A 25,926-nucleotide genomic window follows, 5' to 3' on the forward strand; every position below is an offset into this window, starting at 1 on the left:
AGACACTTATAGCACTGCTTAACTGTGTGAAACTTCTCCCCTACAGAAGGGAAGTTGGGGCCTGGAACCTAGGGTACCTATGAACAGAAATGTGTGCATCACTGCTCAGTCCCTAGACTTGTAATTTTAAACTGAAGGATATAAGCTTATTTATTTTACAGAATTAGGTTTCTTTTAGGCAGGACTCATATACTGATTTAATAAGTCGATTAATTACCAGAGAGTTGCTTGGCTCTGACTTATGATGATGTAGGAGATTTAACCTGAGGCTTTTGAGCCACTAGTATGAAAGTCTTTTCTGGGGAGTTCGGCGGTAGCGCAGTGGGTTAAGCGCAGGTGGCGCAAAGCACAAAGACCAGCATAAGGATCCCCACCTGCAGGGGAGTTGCTTCACAAGGGAGTCGGGCGGTAGTGCAGCAGTTAAGCGCATGTGGCACAAAGCACAAGGACCAGCAGAAAGATCCCGGTTCGAGGCCCTGGCTCCCCACCTGCAGGGGAGTCACTTCACAAGTGGTCAAGCAGGTCTGCAGGTGTCTATCTTTCTCTCCCCCATCTTCCCCTCCTCTCTCCATTTCTCTCTGTCCTATCTCAATAACAATGACATCAATCATAACTACAACAATAAAGCAACAAAAGGGAATAAATAATAAATAAATACTTTTTAAAAGCTTTAAAAAAAAACAAAGGAAGTCTTTTATGCATGACCATTATATGATCTCCCTTACCCAACTTGATGCATTTAATTTACATTTACAGAGATTACTTAAATGCTTAAGAGGGGGAAGAGGGGGAAGTTAGAAATAGTAACTAAGAGAAGAAAAGGTAAGCAGTAAAAAGAAGTCATCTTAGGGAGCCAGGCGGTGGCGCAGCGGGTTAAGCACACGTAGTGCAAAGTGCAAGGACCAGCGTGAGGATCCCCACCTGCAGGGAAGTCGCTTCACAGGCAGTGAAGCAGGTCTGCAGGTGTCTTTCTCTCCCCCTCTCTGTCTTCTCCTCTCTCCATTTCTCTTTGTCCTATTCAACAATGACACCAATACTAACTACAACTATAAAACAAGGGCAACAAAAGGGAATAAATGAATAAATTTTTTTTTTCCTCCTCCAGGGTTATTGCTGGGCTCGGTGCCTGCACCATGAATCCACCGCTCCTGGAGGCCATTTTTTTTCTCCTTTTGTTGCCCTTGTTGTAGCTTCGTTGTGGTTATTATTATTGCCCTTGTTGACGCAATTCGTTGTTGGATAGGACAGAGAGAAATGGAGAGAGGAGGGGAAGACAGAGAAGGGGAGAGAAAGATAGACACCTGCAGACCTGCTTCACCGCCTGTGAAGCGACTCCCCTGCAGGTGGGGAGCCGGGGGCTCGAACCGGGATCCTCACGCAGGTCCCCGCGCTTTGCGCCACATGCGCTTAACTCACTGCGCCACCGCTCGACCCCCGAATAAATATTTTTTTTTTAAAAGTCATCAGCTTCAAAGATGAGAAACAGGAGGCGTGTAAGCAAAAAGAGACTCAACTGCATGCTGCTAGGCAGGAGAGGAGTGGTTCTATGCCTTTTCAATCGAAATTGAGTTTTGTGGGAAAATAGTAGAAGGAGTGTGTCACTAGCTACCTTTGTGTCGGGGCAGATTTCTGTCCTATTCAATTGACTCCTATTTAATTTCCAGCTGCAGAAGTCTTATTGTTTGATATTCAGAATGACCAGAAGTGGACTGGTAGTTTTTGCACTTGTAAATATTTTAAGCCTGGGGGTTTTCACTAGCCTAGCCCTGAACTTTTGCTCTATGGTCAACCTAGCAAACACTTTATTTATTATTTCATGCCATAGCACTAACTTTTCCCACTCCCAATGACTTCTAGATATTTCCAAACATGATCTCTACCTTGGAGGGGCAATTGCATCATTGGAGCAATTAAATAGAAAGCAATTCCCCAGGATATGCTGCAACTGCAGAGCAATGATCACTCTGCAGCCACAACCATCCCCCTGAAATACAGAGCAGGGGAGACTTCTACAGCAGGCAGTGTCAGGAAAAGTTCTTTTAAGGGACTAATAAAGTTGGTAAGCTTTGGCTAAGAACAGAAAAAAAAGTTTAAAAGAGAAGAAGAGTTGGGGAGATAGCATATATGTTATGAAAAAGACTTTCATGCTTAGGTTCTTAGCTCTCAGGTTCAAACTCCAGCACCACCAGAACTGAGCAGTCTTTGAGAAAGAAAGAAAGAAAGAAAGAAAGAAAGAAAGAAAGAAAGAAAGAAAGAAAGGAGGGGAGGAAGAAAAACAGAGTTAGAGACCACAGAGAGAAATAACTCTATTCTCATACCTAGATTCTGGAGCCTGGATTCCAAACCTGATTTTGCTGATTACTGTTGATAGTTATGAACCTTTCACTTTTACTTTACCCATCTGGGGCTCAGTCTGCTCTTTGATGAGTAGGAATAATTTGGCTATTTCTCTATTAAAACTGTTGTAAGATTCACTATAAAACTCCAAGCCTGATGTAAATGTTTGTTGTTGTCCATATAATAATATCCCATATCACTGAATTAAATCTCCTTTACCAGCATTTCTGGTCCATCACAAGGACTCATGAACTGCCATCTTTCTAGCTATCAATAAGCATAGTCCAAGCAAAATTTAAAAAGCATCATTTTAAATGGGATAATCTTATTTAAAATACTTTTCTCTTCCTATAAGCTGGTTGCTTGCTCAGGTTTGGGAATTTGACCAGGACGGCACAATTGGTATTTGTCCCTTTTCCAGCACCTGACAGGTAAATCAAGTCTCTGAGTCCAAACGAACAAAATTCTCTAAGGAAGGTTTGATTATAATTAGGGGTACATGTAAAAAGATTGGCTTTGTCTGTGGTACAAACTTCTGTGGGATATTTCCACAGAAATTTGTCAGATAGCCACCTTTCTGTGCAGCACCTGCTGGTTAGTCACTTGCTCTTTTCCATAAGTCCTGGTTTGTGCTGCTAACCATATACCCCTCCCTGCCTGGGAAATAGAATCACTTTGCCCACAGGAAGGTTGATTAATGCATGTTCTCTTTGCTAACTCTTGGAAGTAAAGTTGTTCCAAATACCTCCATTTTTCCCTATTGCAAACATTTATCTCTCCTCCTCCTCCTCCTCCTCCTCCTCCTCCTCCTCCTCCTCCTCCTCCTCCTCCTCCCCCTCCTCCTCCTCCTCCTCTTCCTCCTCCTCCTCCTCCTCCTCCTCCTCCTCCTCCTCCTCCTCCTTCTCTCCTCTCTCTCTCTCCCTCCCTCTCTTTCATGTCAGATGTGTCCCTGTGGCCTCTAATTCCATGAAACATGAGGTGGCTTGCTGGAGCTCTTCCTTCTTGTTCTAAGTAGGTAAGAAAGCACAGCACATGATCATCTTTACAAAAATGTTCATTGCTAGCCTCTCGTGACATCAGTCTCCTACCACACAGACAGAGGTGAGAAGTGTAGTCCACCCTATCCAGCCCTTAATTCTACATAGATGCATATGCCTCACTGAAGGATGTGGGCAGAAGTCATTTGGCACACAATGTTCTCTGAATCTTAGTAGAAATTCCAGCACAATGAACACAGCAGTCCTCCTCTCTGTTCTATTAGGCGTCACCTTTTTTCTTTGCTGTTAGGGGTGGCTTGAGTGTTTGCTAGCACCAGACCAAGAGTATTATGGTAGATTACCTGGAAAAACAATTCAGGTCTCCCAATCAGAAGGGCTTGATTGCCAAGGGAGGGAATTTGAACTTTTCCCTTGTTGACAATGGAAGGGGAGTTCAAAGAACACTGGAAACATTTAAGATAACAAGCAGGCTAGAAGCACGTGCATGTGCACGTGTGTGTGAGGATATATGTTTGCTCAGGCAGGTTAGACAGCAGTAGGGGACATAGGGCCAGCCACAAGCCAAGGAGAAAAGTGAAGGGAGGAAGGGAAAGGTAATTTCAGCGGGCAAAGAGAAAAATCGACCCCCAGTGCTTCGCTGTCTAAATGAGGACGCCAGGCGCTTGCGGCGGGGTCAAACGAGGTCAGCGGAGCTTATCTCTGTGTGTGTGCCGAGAATTAAGGACATCCCCGGACAGCTGCAGAGCGGAGGATCCCCGTCTTAAGTAGGTCAGGATCCCAGGACTCAGGGTCAGGGAAGGACTCTCCGAAATGGTGATTTTGTCTTTCAACCAAGGAAAAGGAACGATGTGGATTGCTTCGCTGTTGAGGAGAGCTCACAAAAGACAAAAGAGAATTGTGGGAGTGACTGCGTGTTTCCATAAGAATCAGTTCTCTGAAGCAATCAAACAAATTCCTTAAAAAAAAAAAAAAATCAACAGCCCCGCTTCGATATAAGGTCCCAATTCTGTTTCTTGGGTTTGGCATAATCTTGTCTTTGGTACCTTGAAGTGTAAAACTCCCAGAGAAATGCCAAAACGACTGATGACTGCGCAGAGCGTGCCTGGGAGAGCCCTAAGGATGACTTGGTGTGTTTGCATTTATTAAAACTTTTGCAAGAGGGATGCACCCAGCGAGGCTGGCGAGCGGACAAGGCCTGGGCAGGAATAGCGCAGCACTGCCACCTTGTGGGCATAGATCACACCAAAGCCACCCTCCCCACTGCGCGCGGATGGGCGAAGTGGGCTGGGCGGAGGCGGTGGGCGGGGGGAGCCCAGCTCTGCCCGCGCCCCTGCAGGAACAGGCAGTGAAGACCGAGCCGACGGGGGCGGGCATGTGGGAGGGGCGCGCCGGTGCTGATCACGTGGGTTAGCAACAGGCAGCAGCCAATGGGAGGGCGAGTCAAGTGGTGGGTGCTTCACTGCCGGGCGTTGGGGCTGTGTTGGGAGTGTAGGCATGTCTGCGCCCTGGGCTAAATGGGGCCCTGCTATGGGAACCCCCAATTGGGTGCATCCCTCTGTCAGGAGCACCTGACCGTCGAGAGGTCAAGCAAATAATTTAAAATTAGCAGAGACTTTTTTAAAAAAGGACTTTCCCACTCGTATGCTCCAAAGCAAAGACCCGGGGGACAGTGGGCGGCGGCGGGGTGGGAAGCGGAGGAAAAGCTGAGCTTGCTGGGAGCCCCACCCGCAGCCCGCCCGGCCCCCTGCACCGGCCACTTGTTGCCTTGGGGCAGAAACTGCCTCTTGGATCTACATAAGGGGATTAAAACAAAAGAATAATGAAGTTCCTGGCATTGGCCAAGTGGTGTTGACAACCCTGCCCTGTTAGAAGGTGGAGAAGACAGGCTCTGAGTCCTCAGCGGCCCCACTGTGCCCAGGGCTTGTCCCCCCAGAGGCCAAAAGCAGAGGGAAAGCAGGGACTGGGTCAAAAGGAAAAGTCAATTCGGTGATCTGCTTTAATTATGCTAAATAAAGAAAGCCACATCTCAAAAGTTTATCTAATGATTTTTACAATAATCCCACCCTGTAAACACAAACCACTCCACCCCGGAACGTAGAGAAGACCACAGCACAACAGGCACGAAATATCAGAGGTTTATTCCAGGACAGGGGCAAACCAGCACCAACAGAGGCAAGCATGGTTTCAATCAGATTCTCTTCTGGTTTCATGGTTGAGCACATGTTTCATTCCATTAAATAGAATCTCTCTCTTTCTCTCTCTCTCTCTCTCTAACCCCATTTATAATGTACTCCTAGAAGTTCTTTGAAGTTCATCTCCAGTTTTCCTCCTCTAAACCAATTGCAGTGAGCAGATGGCCTCACAGGGGCTTCTAATCCATTAATCCTAAAGCACTGTGAAAAGACTAGATGTGATAGCTTTGTGAGATATAGAAGTAGGATTATCTCAACTATTCTCTTTTTTTGGTTGTCCTTTTATTTGAAATATATATATGGAGAGAGAGAGAGAAAGAGAGAGAGAGAGAGAGAGAGAGAGAGAGAGAGAGAGAGAGAGAGAGAACTGCAGACCTGCTTCACAACCAGTGAATCTTCACCCCTGCAAATGGGTAATGGGGCCGGGGACTTGGGTCCTTGAGCATTGTAACGCATGCTCTCAATGCCGTCACCCAGTCACTTCAGAGTTCTGTAGGAAGAGATGCTATACAGTAGTGTGATAACCTTTTACAAATACTAACCACATTGAGTAAGATATAGTGAGAACTTCCCAACCCCGGGTTCTATTTGATTCTATTTTAGTCTATTCAAGGTCAGGCTATCCCAGAGGCCAACTGAACATCTGCCTGGTAGCTTGTGAGAATGACTTGCAGACTATGCACTTCCTTCCATCAGGAATAAGGATCTGTTAAGCCAATGGCCACTACAAACACTGTCTGGCTCCCAGGATCTGTGGGAATTTGCAAGGGTGGCTTTCAGAAGGTGATCCACTCTCAGCTATAATTTCTTCCTTTATTCTAATCCTGCTGTCTGAGTTCATTGATTCATTTAATAAACAGATTTTGTGTGCTTCCTATGTGGGAATATAAATCTACTATATTTGGTAGTTATGTTTATACTCGTATTGATACTGTATTTGATTTGTAAATACAACATATGCTTGAGTTTGTGACCAGGTGGGGTTTAAAACAAAACAAAATTGTATTGATTTTTTTTTATTATTTATTGGATAGAGATAGAAAGAAATCAAGGGAGAAGATAGAGATAGAGACCCCTACAACACTGCCTCACTGATCCTGAAGCTTTCCTCCTGCAGATGGAGACCAGGGTCTTGAACCCAGGTCCATATGCACTGTAACACATCACTCAACCAGGTGTGCTACCATCCAGCCTCAAGGAAAAGGTTTTGAAAATGTTATGAGAATATTTCTCTACTTCTTAAGCTCTATTTGGGTCAGGCCTTTGCTCAGTTCTGGATAAAGAACATTGCAGGAGGGAACTTGCATAATGGAATGGATTCATGAAAAAAAATAGATGAGAATAAAATGACCTTTTCCCATAGTTCAGGAACGAATCTCTTCTACCACACTAGCTTTTATTATTATTATTATTATTTTTCTTCTTATTCCAGTGCTTTAAGTATCTCTGTTTCACTCCTTCAATCTTTCTGACACTTCTTTGATGATGGCATAATAAGGTCACCTATATGCATAATATTACTAAATAATATGATGTGATGGAGAGTCACAGGTAAAAAATAATCTATCTCCTAGCAAGTTCTGACACTGCGATCTGATAAAATCTCTAATTTTTTACAAAATCTCTTCATGATTTCATCCTCTGGTGGAATATGATGCATACTTTACAACTCCATAGATGCTAGATTCAAAGCCTTAGTCTTCTCAACTATAAACTGAGGAATTTGAACTAGATTTCAGGTTTATAAATTTCTTAGAAGTAGATCCCTCTTTTCAAACAAAATATAACATGAAATTCTCTATATAAAACAGATGAATACAGGCTTGTTCTGGTGACTCTAAGGAAGAAGGTTCTGAATTCCACCTACTCTTTACCTCCATTCCTAGAAGGCCATCAAGGAATCTATGTGCAGCCCTGAGGTTCCACAGAACGCAGGGTGAAACTCATAATACTAGCTGTGTTTTTTGTTTGTTTGTTTTAAGGATCTTCCATACAGTCAGGAAGGTGGTTTAGCAAAGAAAGCCCCCAGGACTTGCATGTGTGAGTCTTTGGGTTAGACTGGAATATGCCAGAACAGTGCTCTGGTCTTAGTATCTCTCTTTTTCTCATAAAATAAATATTTAAAGTATATTCCAGTTAAAATTCTTATATTGTAAAGATCTACCATCATGTATAACCATGATGAGATTTGATCCATTTTATTTAGGCATATATTAATATGTTGTAGGAGATAGTTACAAGCTTTACTAAAACTTCAGTGCATTTTATAATTCTCTCCCTGTTAGAAAAGCTTTCAGTCTGCCAAAAATATGTTTTGATGAGCCACACTATGATAAAACACTAGACTAGAGTGAGAAGACATGAGTTTTAATCATAATTCTTATTTAAATTGCTCCACAACCTTGGTCAAGCTAATAATAAACCTTAATGAACTATCTGAATAAACTATCTGGATCTATTTAAAGTATGTGTTTGTGTGACTTGGTAATCATAAGAAGCATGCACATGGTCATTTATGAATTTCCACATATTCATGATATTTTTTATATTAATTCTTGAATTTCTGTAAGTTATGCAATTCTTTTTTTTTTATTCCAGAGGATATAAAATCATCTTTTTTACTGCTGAAAAACACTCCATTGAGTATATGTCCCATAACATTTTTATCCAGTCATCTGTCAAAGGGCATTATGTTGTTTCCATATTTTTTAATTTTTTTACTTATTTAAAAAAGCAGACATTAACAAAACCATAGGATAAGAGGGGTACAACTCCACATAGTTCCCACCACCAGATCTCCATATCCCATCCCCTCCACTGATAGCTTTCCTATTCTTTATCCCTCTGGGAGTATGGACCCAAGGTCATTGTGGGATGCAGAAGGTGGAAGGTCTGGCTTCTGTAATTGTTTCCCCTCTGAACATGGGCTTTGACTTGTTGATCCATACTCCCAGTCTGCCTCTCTCTTTCCCTAGTAGGATGGGATTCTGGGGAAGCTGAGCTCCAGGACACATTGGTCGTCTGTCCAGGGAAGTCTGGTAGGCATCTTGCTAGCATCTGGAACCTGGTGGCTGAAAAGAGAGTTAACATACAAAGCCAAACAAATTGTTGAACAATCATGGACCTACAGGCTGGAATAGTGCAGATGAAGTGTTGAGGGGTCCTCCATTTTGTAGATAGCTAGTAGGCATAGTTTAGTTATATTTCAAAGGGCCTGTAGCTATACTAGTTTTTTGGTTTTTTTTTTTTTTCCCCTCTGAGCCTGAAATCTGATATGCAGGTGGATTGAAGTTATTGTCTGGGGAAGTGATGTCATGCTAGAAAAGGGACAGAAAGCTGGATCAGGGAAGAGAGTAGCTCCCTAATATGGGAAAGGGGTATAAATATTGTTGACTGTAAACCCCATCGATTTGATTTGATCTGGGGCCCATATTCAGCTTAGGAGCCTATGTGACCTCTGCATCCCTCTAGATCTGAGCTCAGATTCAGTGGACATGAGTAGGAACATTCCAAGCTGCCCCAATATCTGGACCCACCTTCCTCAGGTGTAGCATAGAGTATGTTGTCCATCCTCCCTTTGGAGGATGGAACATTCTCTACCATTGTTGATCCAAATTAAGGGCAAGGTCCTATGGGGGGCTCACAAAGGGGTCTATTTTGTTGTTCCTGATAGAGATGACCAGTAACAATGGAGAAAGGGACTTATTTGAGGTCTAGACCCATCATGTCTGTTTGAGAATCTCAGGACTCCCCGAATAGGACCCCAGCTGATGGGGTTGTCTAATAGTGACTACAGAGTCATCATTAAAGTATGCCAGTCTCTTGCCCTTATTCAGCTTTTTCAGTCCTTGCTTTGCTAAGGATAGCTTTGGAGTGAGTGAGAGAACTATAATAGGAAGTAGGTGAGGAGGGTATCTAAGTCTAAGTAGATATTATTTCATTATGAACTTTATACTGACTCACTGCAGACTATTGTGCACTTTTGTTTTCAGGTATATATTTTACCCTAGTTTGTGGATACGTGTGAACATATGCTCTATCTCACGGACCTGGTCTATATCTAGGTTTTGGGATTTGCTAGGAAGTGAACCTCCTGGAATGGAATTAGAGAATCCTATGAAAGGAAAGGTCTCAGCCAAGTAATGAGGCTGAAGGGTTGACATTCTATGACTGACGTCTCTGGACACAGTCTGAAGTGAAGCATGCTAGGGTGGCACTCCTTGCGTTGATTAGGTTGGGATCCACGGATGCAATATCATTTGGTATGAATTAAGAGAAGCATGCAGGAAAGTGTGCCCCACCCTAAGGTTCCAGGACTGGGGGAAATATAGGCTCTATAATGGAAATGTGAGATTCCTGCTGTCTTAGTGTTCAAGAAGACAATAGGTAGTTATTGTTATAATCACATTATTTGGTAATTGGGTTAACTTTGAAAAACCCCTTTGTTAGGATTTGCTGTGTAATACACAACATCACTATAATTTATGTCCTTTAACATTATTTGTATATAGCTGTGCCACCAGTTGCTTCTGTTCTCCCTGGTATAGGCTTTTGAGAGAGTCAACATATCAAAGACTCAGCCTATGTATTAAAAAGACTCAGTCTGTGATTTAAAAAGTTTGAGATATACAATCAATTTTTCCCCTCTCATATTAATTAAATAGTTATTTGTATGACTACAAATTGATAGGAGTGTACATAAACACCATGCCAACCATCAAAAGACTGTGTTCCATCTCACCCCCACATCCCACCCCACCCCCACCACCCTGGGAAGCCGAATATCCACCCTCACCCTCACTCCAGGGGGTTTTACTTTGGTTCCCTACTCCAGATTTAGTCAAATCCTGCTTTTAGTTTCCCTTTCTGTCCTTTTTGACATATGCCATTCTCACAGGGGTGAGGTGGTATCTTAATGTTGTCTTTATTTGCATTTCTCTAACAATCAGCGACCTGGAGAAATTTTTCATGTATTTGTTAGCCTTTTGGATCTCTTCTGTAGTGACTGTTCTGTTCATATCCTCTGCCCATTTTTGGATGGGGTCGTTTGCTTTTTTGGTGCTAACTTTGCTGAGCTCTTTGTATATTTTGGTGATTAGTCTCTTGTCTGATGTATGGCATGTGAAGATTTTTCTCCCATTCTTTGAGGGGTCTCTTTGTGTGATAGTTTTTTTTGGCTGTGCAGAAGCTTTTCAGTTTGACGTAATCCCATTGATTTGTTTCTGCTTTAGTCTTCCTTGCAACTGGGTTTGTATCATCAAAGATGTTCTTGGTGTTTTGGTGGAAAAGTGTTCTACCAATGTTTTACTCTAAGTACTTGATAGTTTCTGGTCTAAAATCCATGTCCTTGATCCATTTGGAGTTTATTTTTGTTTCTGGTGAGATAAGGTGGTTCAGTTTCATTCTTCTGCATGTTTCAACCTAGTTTTCCTAGCACCATTTATTGAAGAGAGCCTCCTTCCTCCATTTACTACTTTGGGCCCCCTTATCAAAGATTGTTTGTTCATAGGTGTGGAAGTTATGTAATTATATCAAATTTTGTCATGCTTACAGGTCAGTTCTCTCCACCACATTCTCTTTAATGCATATTCATGCCATATTTAGAGTGGAAGGGAGTAGAAAGGAGACAAATTAAGCTGCAAATGGCATCACCAGGTCCTCAAGTTCAGCACATCAACAGAATTATTGTTGTGTTTGAACAAGTGTTTAGAACCCACAACTTGACCCCAACTCACCAAGCCAAAGTCATATCACCATTAATAAAGGGTTTTGTAAGGCATTAAACACAGTATGAGTTTCATAATGGGAAACAACAACAACAACAAAAAACTAGTTTGGAGAATGTTTAAAGGAAACAGTTGGGGTTACAAACTGGGATTGGACCACAGGGGACAAAAAACATGATTCATTGCCACCAAACACGCACATCCTGGGAAAAGGCAACAGGCCCAGCCTGGGAAGCCAGAGAACTTTAGGGCTGGACACAAGAACAACAGCTCTGTGACTTGGTTATAAGTTAACTTTATGGGTCACTGAGTGTCTGGAAACAGACTATTAAAAGAAGAAAGAATGACCCTAGTAGCTTTGTGTTGGAAATGGCTGTGACCAGTTGTTTCTGGAAGGAAGATGTATGACTGCAATAAAACTTGATAGGCTCAGCACTTGTCTGTTAAGGCTGGAATTGGAAGTAAACTTTGGAACTGATTAATTGATACGAAGCCATGCTAAATAGTAGAGGAGATTTTTAGCCCAAGTGGTGAACAATATGGTAACCAACTGATACACATGGTCTTGCTTCCTCCGGGCCTCTCATCCCACAATCCTATCTGCAGGCAGATAGATCTCCTAGGCTACTCCCACAGTTCAAATACATTGGTACTATTTGACTCTTACTATAAAAGGCTTTTTAAAAATATACCCTTGCTGTTGGAACAGAAAAATATTTAAGATAAAAATTAAAATATCATCCTTTGAAACATGCTATCATTGACTGTGTCCATTTGGGGAAAGACAAGGAATTGTACTTAATATTATATTAATTTATTTATTAATATTAATTTTATTATTACTAATGTTAATCTGAACATCTTGAGATAGTCAACAATTGTTTTTTAAACACATACTTGCAAGTTATCTGGTTGTCTAAAGCCTGCCATCCAAAATAGAAAGTAACAAATAAGCTAGATTATGCTAGGAATACTTTGAAAATAATGTCATTTTCTTCACTTGATTTTTTAATAGGTAGATACATTGTAAATTTGATTCAGAGGATAGTTAAAAAAAAAAAAGAACATTGAACTGAGAGTCTCAAGAAGCTAAAGAACTCAGCTCGTTATCTGTGGCTGTGTGGCAATCAGAACATTGTTGTTATGTCTGAGCCTCAGTTTGGGCATCTGAAATAGAAGGAGGCTGAACTGGGTCATATTCCACATCACAAAACTTAGCTGTAGCATTAGCAGGTTTTCCTGAGTTGGGTGCTTTGCATTCTTTATCAGTCAACCTTCATAAAAATTGTATGATGTTTGCATTATTATCACATCTGCCAGATAAGAAAAGGGAACTCAAAAGAGCCTTTCAAACCTGCCCAAGTTTAAGCAATAGGCAGGTGGCAAATCTGGCATTTGAAATGAGTTGTCCTCCAGCTTGAACGTTGTCCTCATCCATTAAATACTCTGAACTGCTTCAGACTTTATCCAGGAGAAACAGCCCAATTTTTACCTTAGATTGCATGCCCACCTCAACTTCCACTGAGCTACTCATAGAAATCACTTCTACATTGGATTCTGCTCTGCAGAATGCAATGGAAGAGGCCTAAGAAATATCAGCAGTATTCAGAAACTGTAGTGTCCAGCAGGAGTTTTATGGCAGCTCGGTTTGGCTTCTAGGTCCCTCACATTTGGGGCCTGCATGGATGCCTGCTAAGCTCCAGCTAATGACATGCAAGTAGGATCCCACATGCTGAGTGACCAATGGCTTTCATTCTGAAATCCTGAGAAAGAAGTGACCCCAGGAGTTGGGCAGTAGCACAGCGGGTTAAGTGCATGTGGCTCAAAGTGCAAGGACTGGCAGGTTCAAGCCCCTGGCTCCCCACCTGTAGGTTAGTCGCTTCACAAGCAGTGAAGCAGGTTTGCAGGTGTCTATCTTTTTCTCCCTTTCTCTGTCTTCCCTTCATCTTTCCATTTCTCTCTGTCCTATCCAACAACGATGACTGTTGTAAATTAACTTAAAATGAGGTATGGGGGTTGGGGCTGCTTGTGGCACATATAGAAGGATTCACAGCGGGAGCTGGGAACTGGCAATACACAGTTTATTAGGGTGAAACAGGTAAAAGGCAAAATAAGCAGTTATCATTAAGGGTTAAGCCTACGCTAGGTCTATAAAGTCTGAATATGGTTATCAAAGTTTAGTCCCATAAGATAAACAATTATTAGCTCTGGTAAATGTTGCTCGTGGCTGTAGAGGGGTCTAAAAGTTTACCGGCTAGCAGAGTCTCACGTGCTCAGTTCCCAGGAGAAGTAGACATGGTGGATGGATGCCTGGGGCACCTCTGCTGAGAGGCATCTGACCAGGAGAAGAAGCCGCAACCAAAGAGAGCTTGAGAGTTCTGGCTGCTGTCCTTTTAAGTCTGTTCAGCCTACCCACAATGCTTTGCACACCAGCAGTCTGGATTCACCTATAGTCTTCCATGCGCCTGTACAGATCACTGCATACTCTGTCAGCCTTCTGTCGCCAAAGCTGACATCACCACTGTGTCAGGGCATATAGCGTCACCACAGAGGACGTCAATAACAACAATAATAACTACAATACAACAAAGGCAACAAAAGGGAAACTAAATAAATGTTTTTAAAAAGAAGTGACCCCATCGGTACAAATATGGCATCCATATCTATGGAAATATTTTGGTTTTCACAGTTGAAATATATATATATATGTAATGAGACCCAGAGATGAGTGACACACAATTCCTCTCTTGAAAATTTCAGTCTCATGTGTTCTACCAGGATTTCCTCTCCTTGGGAGCTTGGATTAGTTCATTTATCTGAAGATTAGAAAAAAGATATATGAAAGCATGAAAGATCAGTATAATTGTTTTACATGCACAAATTATTAACATGGATTTTCTGGCTTTAGTAGGAAGTAATTACTTACGGAATGGGAACCTCAAGAAACTGGGCATTTTATCTTGAAAATACTGGAGCTGTCAGAAATAATAATAAAGAATAATCTTCTCTATCAAGAAAAGAATATACAGTTATGCATATTTTTGAGAATAACAGTGGAAGAGTTAATTCTCCATTACATTATTATATTAGATTAATCTTGAATCTATCTTGTGGATATCAGTTACACTTCCTCCAGTAAATTCAATTTTGCAAATAAAGATGTTCTTCTCTTCTGATCTATTTTTAGCTGCTTGAAAACTGCCACATATCTTGCTGACCATTTATGTATGAATTGAACCCCTGGTTGCTGCCCAAGGTGATGATTGCCACATGGTGAATCCCTCTTGAAGAATAAGTGAATACTCCTATGGAAGGGACTTTTACTTAGATGCTAGCAGAGAGAACAAGATTTGATTCTAACTCTGCTTCTTCAAGCTGTATACTTACAAATGGCTTAACTTCCTCAGTTCTGTATCTAGCAAAGAAGTACAACTATATGATGTCTTTATAAGATGCCTTCCTACTCTAAAATCCCAACTCTCATGAACAGTAGCAAAGCTTATCTGTCATGTGAAAACACTGGATCAGTTGGAATGAATGGTGACAGGGACTCAGGACATGAAGCTGAGTCAGGACTCTAGAGGCAACACAAACAAGAACCAGAACAAAAGTGTTTGCCTAATTCCCAGGAAATTATCTGGATTGAAATCCCACACACTGAAGATTGGTACAGTAGCATTATTATGGGTGTAATAATGGGTAGACCCATTTATTTCTTTTGATTAGTCAATGGATACATTCATTGAAAGAAAAGAGAGATCCCAGGCACAGTGAAAGAGAAATCTTCAGGAGGAGGTAAGTAAGGAACAGTCCAACAAGTCTACATATGTATGATGTACATGAAATGCTTGTTTGCAGTCCCCTTTGCTTAATTACCTGGATTGTTCTTCCATTAGTTCTTGAGACTGGTAGTCCTATTCTCAATTCTGACACCATCTCCACAGACAATACCTTTAGCCCACCTTCTTGTTAGCTGTCGGGGTCAAGCAAGAATTAGTAAAATCATGGGCCCCTTGGAATATACCTATAATAGACCTACTAACTTTTTCCAAAAGGGAGACCTCAAGTCTCATCTGCTACATTCTTACCTTTAGGTTCCTGATTATGAAACAATTTGTTCTGCTTTATATCTTACACTGGTCCCTGCACTTTGCGCCACGTGCGCTTAACCTGCTGTGCTACTGCCCAACTCCCTCTACTTTATATCTTAATGCTTTTTCAGCCACCAAGTTGCAGATGCTACCATGATGCCAATATGACTTCTATGGGCAGATGACCTCACCAATGTGTTCTGGAACCCCACCTCTCCAGAGCCCTGCCCCCCAAGGGAAAGAGAAAGACAGACTGGGAGTATGGATCAACCTGCCAACACCCATGTTCAGTACAGAAGCAATTACAGAGCCAGACCTTCCATCTTCTGCACTCCATAATGATTCTGGGTCCATACTCCCAGAAAGATAAAGAATAGGGAAGCTTCCAATGGATGGGGATGGGATGTAGAACTCTGGTGGTGGGAACTGTGTGGAATTGTGCCCCTCCAAAAAAAATAATAATAATACAACTAAGTTATAAAAAAATAAAGAAAAGAACTTTATCAAGGCAGAGCCCCTCCAGCTACCCAGCCCACAACTCCTTGCCATTCCCTCTGTGTTCCTGTCACAGCCTGGTGTTGTGGGAGAGCTGGGCCCCCTGAGCTGGGTTGAAGCCTATCATCTCTATATCTAGAGAGGTAGCCCTCCCCAAGAGAGGCAGTAGGCATGCCCCTTCTCGACCATGTGGACTCAATATGGTGCCTAGACTCCAGACTGGGGGCAGAGACTCCCTCATCACAAGTTCCTTAACTCATGACTTGTAGAGTGTGGCCAGAGACTCTTACGAACATATATGGTCTTTTGCTATAGGCATGATTTGGTGTGGTATGAGGTGTGGCTCTGTGACTGGATAGCTACCACTTCCCTTTCCCTAAACCACAGTATATTAACCCTGCCTGCTGTACAGTAAACAAACTGTCTTTCTGAAGCAGTCCCAGAGGACTGTGTCATTCTCTGAGGGCCCACCATCACCACTGGTTTCCCTGTGGGGTGTGTCACTCACTCGATCAGTGCTGGCCACCATCGAGAAACGGGCAACATGGTGTCATCCTCAACTTATTCTATACTTAACATCGTCATTCTCATCTAGAACTTGCTTCTGATTTGAAGAAACAACTTCTTCCTCCTGTTTTAGTGATGGTATCAAAGTGATTAGTGTCATTTTTCTCTAAGTGACCTAAAAATAGCTAGTACTTGTGCTCTTTCTGTACCTATACAGACAACCCATGTACTCTGTTAAAATGCACAGGGAACATACTTACCCCAATTTCACTAAAAATATTGTGTTATTATAAAATGTCTAGATCATTCCTAGCTGTTTCTCTCTTCCTATGCCCACTTCTTGCCTTAGCATGACTCTGGATATTTGCTATAATGATATAAAAGAGACCAGAATTTCTCTTTCCATACTTGCACACCAGCAGGACAGACACAATTATCTTTGCTTTGCTGCTGTAGAAACTACTTTTGAAGAAAATGTGACTTACTTAAGATGAGAACTGAAAACTACAGTGAGTTCTGATTCCATGGTCTTTGCCCATCTCCCATAAAAAGAATACCAGAGGCAGAGAAACTGAGAGAAATTTTCACAAAATGGCAAGAGGCAGAGATGAAGCAAGCAAGGGTGTGGTTAATTTATTTTATTTATTGTTGTTGTTGCTATTGTTATTATTGAAAGCAGAACATGAGCAATTTCACTGTCCCTAGGACAACTATTTTTTCATTGAGGTAGACAGACAGATAGACACACACCACGGTACTGGAACTCTCCTTAGCTATTTGAGACCTCCCTTCTGTTGCCAGAATTCAAACCTGCACCAAACACGCTACCCAATGAATTTTGGTTCTGATATCAGAGAGTGTGGGTTTATTACCAGCATGGACATGTTACATGTTGATGGATGATGATTCAGTATATGAAAAGATGCTCAAATGAGATTTGTTCTTTACATCTGAGTAGTTCTGATATAGAAAATAAGAATAAATGAGGGCATTTGCGGCTGTTTCTTAAGAAATCCCCTTTCAACTATCATGGGACATCTTTGTCATATCATCTTCTACTTGCAGTCTCCACTTCTCCAGGTTCTTCCCACCAGCCCGAGACACATTGTTTCATATTGAGGTGGTGGAAGTCTGAGAAAACCCAGTAGTGAAAGGGATGAAAAAGAAAAAGCAAGGCAGAAATATAGGCCCAGAGTACTCCAGCTCCTTCCCCAAAGGTCCCTGGAGGATCCAGCTCTCTCTGGAGGCTTTCTACACATAGACCCAGTGTTCCTGCACAAGAAAAAGTATAAAACTAGATGTTCTTCTGAGGTACTGGATTTCCCTTACCACCTCTATGAAATGAGAACTTTCTACTTGGGTTGCTGGAAAAGTCATGACAGTGTTTGTTTGTTTGTTTTTTTCCATGCAAATATGCTTCAAAACTTTTCTGATAACCCAGTAGATAGTATCTCACTACTGCTAACTTGAAAGCATTTGGAAAATGTTCAGAAAGACTGTGTATTTCCTGTGTCTGTCCATCTGTCCCTATTTCTCTCTCTCTCTCTCTCTCTCTGTGTGTGTGTATGTGTGTGTGTGTATGTGTGTGTGTGTGTGTCTGCACGTGCACACGCATGTGAGGGCTAAGTGAGGGAAATAGTGATTTACCATTGACAAAGAAGATAAGCAAGACTAATAAATCTCTAGGTTGAGGGGTAGTTTTCAACCATTTCCAAAATGCTAAAAAATCCTACTTTATACATGACTCTCATCCCCTCCTGTCCATACCTAACATCACACAACACACAGCTTAGTGCTCTCTGTAAGAGGAAGTTTCAGTGGTATTTCACCGAGAATTCTATTCAGCTGTTTGTTCAGAAATCTCTCTAGTCTCTGTCAGTTTCCCTTAAAATAACTTTACAATACAATCCCAGTTTCTTCATCAGAAAAATGATTATAAGAGAGGGTCAATAAAACAATTCACCAGATTAGCATAACTGCTTTATCGTGCACATAACCCAGGTTCCATCCTGGCTCCACTACACTAGAGGAAACCTTGGTGCTGTATCCTTCCCTTTATTCCTCTGTTGGCCATTCTTTCTCTTCTGAAAAAGCTCAGAGAGGTACAGCACCAGTGATGAGGAAAGGAAGAAAGAAAAGAGAAAGGAAGAAGGGGAATACAGTATTCACTTCAAGACACTATTATGAAAACAGATGAGTTAACACAAAATGTAGTGTCAGACACATGGGAGATGAACATTATGCTTTCTGAATGTGTATTGGGTGTGAACCTTGTATCTGGAGAACCAAATATGGAGTTGGAAGTGGGACAACTGGAGTCAGAACCCAATTTAATCTCCACCCACTGGTTGACACAGACAATCCTCTTGACATCTCTGAAACCTGGTTCCAGCCTCCATTATTAGTCCCACTCCTAGATCCAGTTCGAATATACCTACGCAATCCGTGCCTCACCCAGTGACCAAAGAATTGAACTGGATATGTGATTTTACTTGTGTAGCCTACATGAAGCATATGCCTTGTGTCTGACAGTTCAGTGTGAAAAGCTATCCCTGCTGACCCTCTTTCTATGGCTGGCAGCTGCCTAAGATAGTGATAGGAACAGGAGGGTGATGCTGACTCTGACCAAGGCAGTGAGACTGGAGGAAACTAAATCAGGCAACATTGTTGAGCCACAGGATGCAATCTTACATGAAGCCCACCAGCTGTCAATCAGTGCCTTTGTCATAAGTCAGTTTGAGCAAGTTTTCTGTTGGTTGCCACAAAGATGATCTTACACTGTGTGTGACACATGGCCACTCTGAGCCAGGCTTATTGATGATTGTGTCTCAGCTCGGGCCCAGCTAAATCATATCAGATGAAAACTCAGAGTTCCAAGTCCTTCAGGGTAGGCAAACATTTCTTCTTCTGATCTCTTTGTGTCCCGAGCACAAAAAATATCTCTGGGGGCAAGTATTTTTGTTACCATCATCTTTTTAAACTAGGGAAGGACTCAATGAGGATAAAGAGCATACCCAAAATAACAGACCTGTTAAGAGATAGAATTTGGTAGCTTAATTAAGTCTAGTTAGACTCAGATCCTGTGTTCTTCCTTCTTATCCATGATAATTTTTCCAGACTCTACTGATTACATTGTTCATAAACTCCTAGGTCATTCTGAAGGTACTGTGTTTTCCGTAATAACAGCACCAGTTTTACATTGCCACCAATAGTGTGTAGGGTTCCTGTCACTTCATTTTCTTGCCAACATTTGTAACTTTTTTTTTATGATAACCATTCTCATGGATGTGAGGTGATATCTCATTTATTTGATTTACATAGTCCTAGTAACAAGAGATGATGAACATACACACATGGTTTTTCTAGCAATACATTCAGGTCAGGTTAAGTCTTTCTAGAATTTAGGCCCACTGACTAAAAAAAAAAAAGAAAAAAAGAACAAAAATGTTTTTCCATATAAAGAATGACACATATATGGAACATAAAGAATGGTGAGAAATAAAGGCATTATTAAAAAAAAAGGTCTGCTTTAGAAAACTTTTTCATATATATATATATATATATATATATATATATATATATATATATATAATTTGAATCCACCAAAGAATGTATTAAAAATCTGTCACAATTCTGCATCCATTCTATACATCTGAGTTTACCATAAAACAAAAATAGCTTGTTAGAAAATAGAAGCCAATATTTAATAGTGGAAACAAATACATGTCATTTATCAATTCATTACTGGAAAATTGGGATAGTCAGTATATATTTTCTTTCTTAAAAATAGCCCCCAAACTAAAAGTGAATCATGCTATAATGAAAAATATATGAAATTTTTCTTCACTAAGAAATACTTATTGGTTGCACATGGAGGAATGGCAAATTTATTTATCCTCAGGAGATCTTGTTATTGTATTTATAGAAGGAAGGGGAAGGGATGTGGAGATGTAGGAGCTTCTTAGCAAAGAGTCATCTGTACTTCAGTTGGCCCTTGCAGTCTGCTGCACAGAGGTAAATGGCCAATGTTCTCTCACACCTGTGTATTTTTCACAAGATTAAATGTCTTATTGTGGAGGTATTTTTGAACTGTGAATTGCTGCCCTTAACTTTCTTTCTCTGATGAGTATCAATGAGATTGCTCACATAATGGAGTCATCCTTACACATCATGTACCTTAGTAAATTATTCTTGATATCAGTGTTAAGAAATGGATGAGTATTTTAAATCTCCATCATTTGAAAATTTTCTGTGTTTAGATTTTAACATAATAAATAAGTAGCAGTTATGTCATGTTTTCTTATTTTAAAAGCATTCTCCTATGTTTTGTTTGTTTATTTATTTTCACCAGGTTTTTTCAGGGGCTCAAGGATCTACCCCTTCTGGTAGCTACTCTTCCTCTTTCTCATCCTTTTCTTTGTTTCTCTCTTCCCTTGTTTCTTCCTCTCTCTTTTTCTTCTTTTATATAACTTAAGACAAAAAGACATACAGAGGGAGATAGAAAGGAAGACACAGGGAGTTGGGCGATAGTGCAACGGGTTAAGCGCACATGGCGCAAAGCACAAGGACTGGCATAAGGATCTGGGTTAGAGCGCCCAGCTCCCCACCTTCAGGGGAGTCACTTCACAAGCAGTGAAGCAGGTCTGCATGCCGGGCTAGCTTCTCTGGAGAGAGAGATGAGGAACTCATGGCAGCATGGTAATATAATTCTTTATTGATGTAGATGCACCATAATCGGGTGTGAGCACAGCGTGTTTAGGCCACATGAAGCTAGCAAAATGGCTGCCTCCCTCTGTGCATACCAGCCCTTCTCCAGGTCGGGATGTGGAAAAGAAAGAGAGAGAGACCAGGAACAGCAGCAGGTTTTATAGGGTAAAAACAGAAGTGGCAATTTGGGATGGAATTGGCTAGGGAAGAGGGTGGAGAAAAGAAAAAGGCATTCTGGGAAGGTAGAAGGCTGGCAGGATTTATGTACCCTGCAGGCATGGGTGGGGATCTTTTAGGCAAAACAATGATTATGTAAATAAGCCATAGTATCAAGCAATGCAGGGGAGCTGGCGTAATGCCCTACATCTGCAGGTATCTATCTTTCTCTCCCCTTCTCTGTCTTCCCCTCCCCTCTCCATTTCTCTCTGTCCTATCTAATGATGACAACATCAATAACAACAACAATAATAACTACAACAACAATGAAAAAACAACAAGGGCAACAACAGGGAAAATAAGTAAATTAAAAAAAAAACCTTAAAAAGTAAAAATCATTAAAAAAGAAAGAAAGACACCTGCAGCATTGCTCTATCACTTACGAAGCTTCCTTTCTGTAGGTAACAATGACATGCGTGGTCCCAAGTTCTCATCATAGTCATAATACTGTGTGCACTCTAGCAGATGCATCCTCACCCAGTCTCTCACTGATGCTTCAACAGAGCCACCACGTAAAGAGTATATTTATATAGTGACCACCAAAGCCATTTCCATTTATCCTTGGACACATGATCAGACTATATTTTCCAGCACCTCTTGCACTTAAATTTAGTCTTGTATTAAGACAATTATAGTTCTCGTAGAGGGTCTCCTGCACACCCTTCTTCCTTCCACAGCAAACCTGTAAAGATGGAAGTATCAAAAGATAAGTCACAAACCACTGCTGATGAGTTTATAAATTTCAACAAAGAGTAGTATTACACTGCAGGTGTGTGTATGTGTGTGTTAGTAAATACCACTGATATTTTAATAATTCATATTTATCTTAAAAATGCCTAGTAAGTGCAATAGTTTAATTTAATTTATCTTATATGAGTTAACTGGGAGCAGGTACTATTTTTGTTACCCACCCCCAATACTTGCCTTCAAATTGGACAAACTCAGACTCGGAGGGACAAAATAATGTATACAAGGTCACAAAACTGTATTTTTGTTCAGAGAAAAACCCTCCTGTACTCTTTCAACTATGCCGGGCTAGCATGGGGGTGCCTTTTCTGGGGTGCATACTCTTTGGGTTGGAGAGAACTCGACCAGAGCCAGCCTGGGCTGCTATTCACTTAGTGACAAGAGAGAAAGAAGACTCAGGACCATGACCAAGTTTGTGGTGGCAAGACAATGCAATATCTTTATTGATCAGAGAGCCAAGGCTTTTAAAGGGCAGACCCAGAAGTGGCAAGTCAGAAACAGACATGGCTAGGAAAGGGGCTATGAAAGGCAAAAGGGGCTGGCAAGGTAGGAAGTTCCTTAGCAAATGTTGAGAGGGTTTTAACTGGTAGGGTTAATGATACCCTGGAGGCAAGGAGGGTCTTGAGGGTAGAAAGAAGATAGATCAAAGGAATGGGATGGGTGGGGATCTTTTAGGCAAAACAGTGATTATGTAGATAGGCCGTAGTATCAGGAATGCAGAGTGGAGCAGGGGGATCTGGCTTAATGTTTTAAGGAATGCCAGGCTCCTGGAGGCAGAAAAATGCAGGGCGCTTTGTGAGGCTCCTCACAATTTCCCAACATCTCCGCTTTCTTTTTATCTAATGGCCATAGTATCAGGAATTTGGGGTGCTTTGTGAAGCAGGGAGTCTGATAAGACAGGGCAAATCTTTGGGGTTACTCCTGTCCCTCTTTGCTCAACCTCTTGGTAGAGAGAAAGACTGACAGGATACATGCACTCCTTAGGTCAAACCCTGCCAAGCTCAACCACATCCTCACAATTTCCTGACACAACTAAACTACAATTTAGAAAAATTCTACAATTACATTGACTTTATCTTTATAGGTCATTCTGTAGGTACTGTTTGAAGGGAGATCCTTTGTCAGCATACATTTGCTGCTAAAACTTTTCTGAGTCTGGACTGAAAAACTAAACTTAGTGTGTAATTGAACCTTGTCACTGCCCATAGGGCTGCATAAATACTTTCATCTTACTAATCTTAGACTAGGCAATTTCCTGGACTTTGTTTTCTAAAAACTCACAGGAGAAACTCAATCTTTCATTCTCTTTGGATTTCAGAAGCAAATACATGAGGCGTCATAGTGGTGCATCTGGTAGAGCTTGCATCAGGTTCTCACCAGCAGGTGGGAATCTCCATGAGTGTGAAGGAGTGTGCAGGTGTCTCTCTTTTTATATCCTTCTCTCACTCCTTTTCCTCTCAATTTCTCTCTATATCTATCAAAAAAAGAAAGAAAGAAAGAAAGAAAGATAGATAGATAGATAGAAAAAGAAAAAGAAAAAGAAAAAAAGAAAAAGAAAAAGAAAAAGAAAAGAAACACTACTGGGAATGGTGAATTTGTCAAGCTGGTGCTACACCTTCCAATAACCAAGCTGACAAAAACAAAAATGATACAGGAAAAAAAGGAAATACTTTTTTAAAAATTTATTTATTGGGGAATTAATATTTTACATTTGACAGTAAATACAATGTTTTCTACATGCATAACATGTGCCAGTTTTCCATATAACAATACAACCCCCACTATGTCTTTTATCATCCTTTTTTGACCTGTATTCTCCCCCCACCCCCACAAACCCCAGAGTCTTTTACTTTGGTGTAATACACGAATTCCAGTTGAGGTTCTGCTTGTGTTTCCTCTTCTGATCTTGTTCTTCAACTTCTGCCTGAGAGTAAGATCATCCCATATTTAGCCTCTGTTTATGACTTATTTCACTTAACATGATTTTTTTCAATTCCATCCAAGATCAGCTGAAAACACCATTTTTTATAGCTGAGTAGTATTCCATTGTGTATATATACCACAACTTGCTCAGCCACTCATCTGTTGTTGGACAACTGGGTTGCTTCCAGGTTTTGGCTATTACAAATTGTGCTGCTAAGAACATATGTGTACACAGATCTTTTTGGATGGGTGTGTTGTGTTCCTTAGGATATTTCCCCAGGAGAGGAATTGCAGGATCATAGGGTAGGTCCATTTCTAGCCTTCTGAGAGTTTTCCAGACTGTTCTCCACAGAGGTTGGACCAAATGACATTTCCACTTGCAGTGTAGGAGGGTTCCTTTGACCCCATACCCTCTCCAGCATTTGCTGCTGTTGCCTTTTCTGATGTATGACATTCTCACAGGAGTGAAGTGGTATCTCATTTTTTACTTATTTGCATTTCTCTTACAAAGACTTGGAGCATTTTTTCATGTACTTATCTGCCTTTTGGATCACTTCTGTGGTGAATATTCTGTTCAAGTCCTCTCCCCATTTTTGGATGGGGTTATTTGTTTTCTTGTTGTTGAGTTTCGCAAGCTTTTTATTTATTTTGGTTATTATTCTCTTGTCTGATATATGGCATGTAAAGATCTTCTCCCATTCTGTGAGGGGTCTCTCAATTTGGGTAGTGGTTTCTTTTCCTGTGCAGAAGCTTTTTAATTTGATATAGTCCCATAGGTTTATGCTTGCCTTAGTTTTCTTTGTAGTTGGATTCGTTTCATTGAAAATGTCTTTAAAATTTATGCGGAAAAGAGTTCTGCCAATATTTTCCTCTATGTATCTGATAGTTTGTGGTCTAACATTCAAGTCCTTGATCCACATGGAATTTACTTTTGTATTTGGTGAAATATAGAGGTTCAGTTTCATTCTTCTGCATGTTTCAACCCATTTTTTCCAACACCATTTGTTAAAGAGACTCTGCTTACCCCATTGAATAGTCTGGGCACGTTTGTCAATGATTAGATTTCCATCTGTGTGGAGGCTTACTTCTGAGCTCTCATTTCTATTCCACTGGTCATTGTGTCCATTCATGTTCCAGTACCAAACAGTTTTGATGACAACGGCCCTATAATACATTTGGAGATCTGGGAGTGTGATGCCTCCGGTTCTGTTCTTTTTTCTCAAGATTGTTTTGGCAATTCTAGGTCTTTTCTGGTTCCAGATAAACATTTGTAGCATTTGTTCTATTCTCCCAAAAAATGTGGTGGGAATATTGATGGGGATAGCATTAAATTTGTATATGGCTCTGGGTAGTATATTCATTTTGATGATGTTAATTCTTCCAACCCATGAACATGGAATATCTTTCCACTTCTTTGTGTCTTTTTCAATTTCCTTGATTAGTGACTCATAATTTTCAGTATATAAGTCTTTTACTTCCTTGGTTAGGTTTACTTTTAAGTATTTTATTGTTTTTGTTGCTATAGTAAAAGGAGCTGATTTCTGGATTTCAACAACTTCTAACTTAGTGTTTACATAGAGGAATGCCACTGACTATTGAATGTTAATTTTGTAGCCTGACACCTTATTGTATTGCCAAATGATTTCTAAAAGAATCTTCCTGGATTCCTTAGGTTTTTCTATGTATACTATCATGTCATCTGCCAATAGGGAGAGTTTGACTTCTTCTCTTCTAATCTGTATCCCTTTAATTCCTTGCTCCTGCCTGATTGCTACGGCAAAAACTTCCAACACTATGTTGAATAGTAATGGTGCTAGTGTGTAGCCCTGTCTAGTACCTTATCTGAGCAAAAATGCTTCAGTTCTCACCATTGAGTATGATGTTGACTATAGGTTTGCTAAATATAGACTCCACTATCTTCAGGAATTTTCCCTCTATTCTCATTTTTTTTTAGTGTTTGATTACAAAACTGATGTTGTATTTTGTC

At 40.9% G+C, this 25,926-nt stretch overlaps 1 pseudogene; it reads right to left on the reverse strand.

Moving 5' to 3' along the window:
- LOC103128457 (damage-control phosphatase ARMT1-like) overlaps positions 1–5,545 on the reverse strand; it is a 239,455-nt pseudogene extending 233,910 nt beyond the window's left edge.
- Between the last annotated feature and the right edge of the window lie 20,381 nt (positions 5,546–25,926).

Source organism: Erinaceus europaeus, chromosome 4 (assembly GCF_950295315.1).
Source record: "Erinaceus europaeus chromosome 4, mEriEur2.1, whole genome shotgun sequence".
NCBI lineage: Eukaryota > Metazoa > Chordata > Mammalia > Eulipotyphla > Erinaceidae > Erinaceus > Erinaceus europaeus.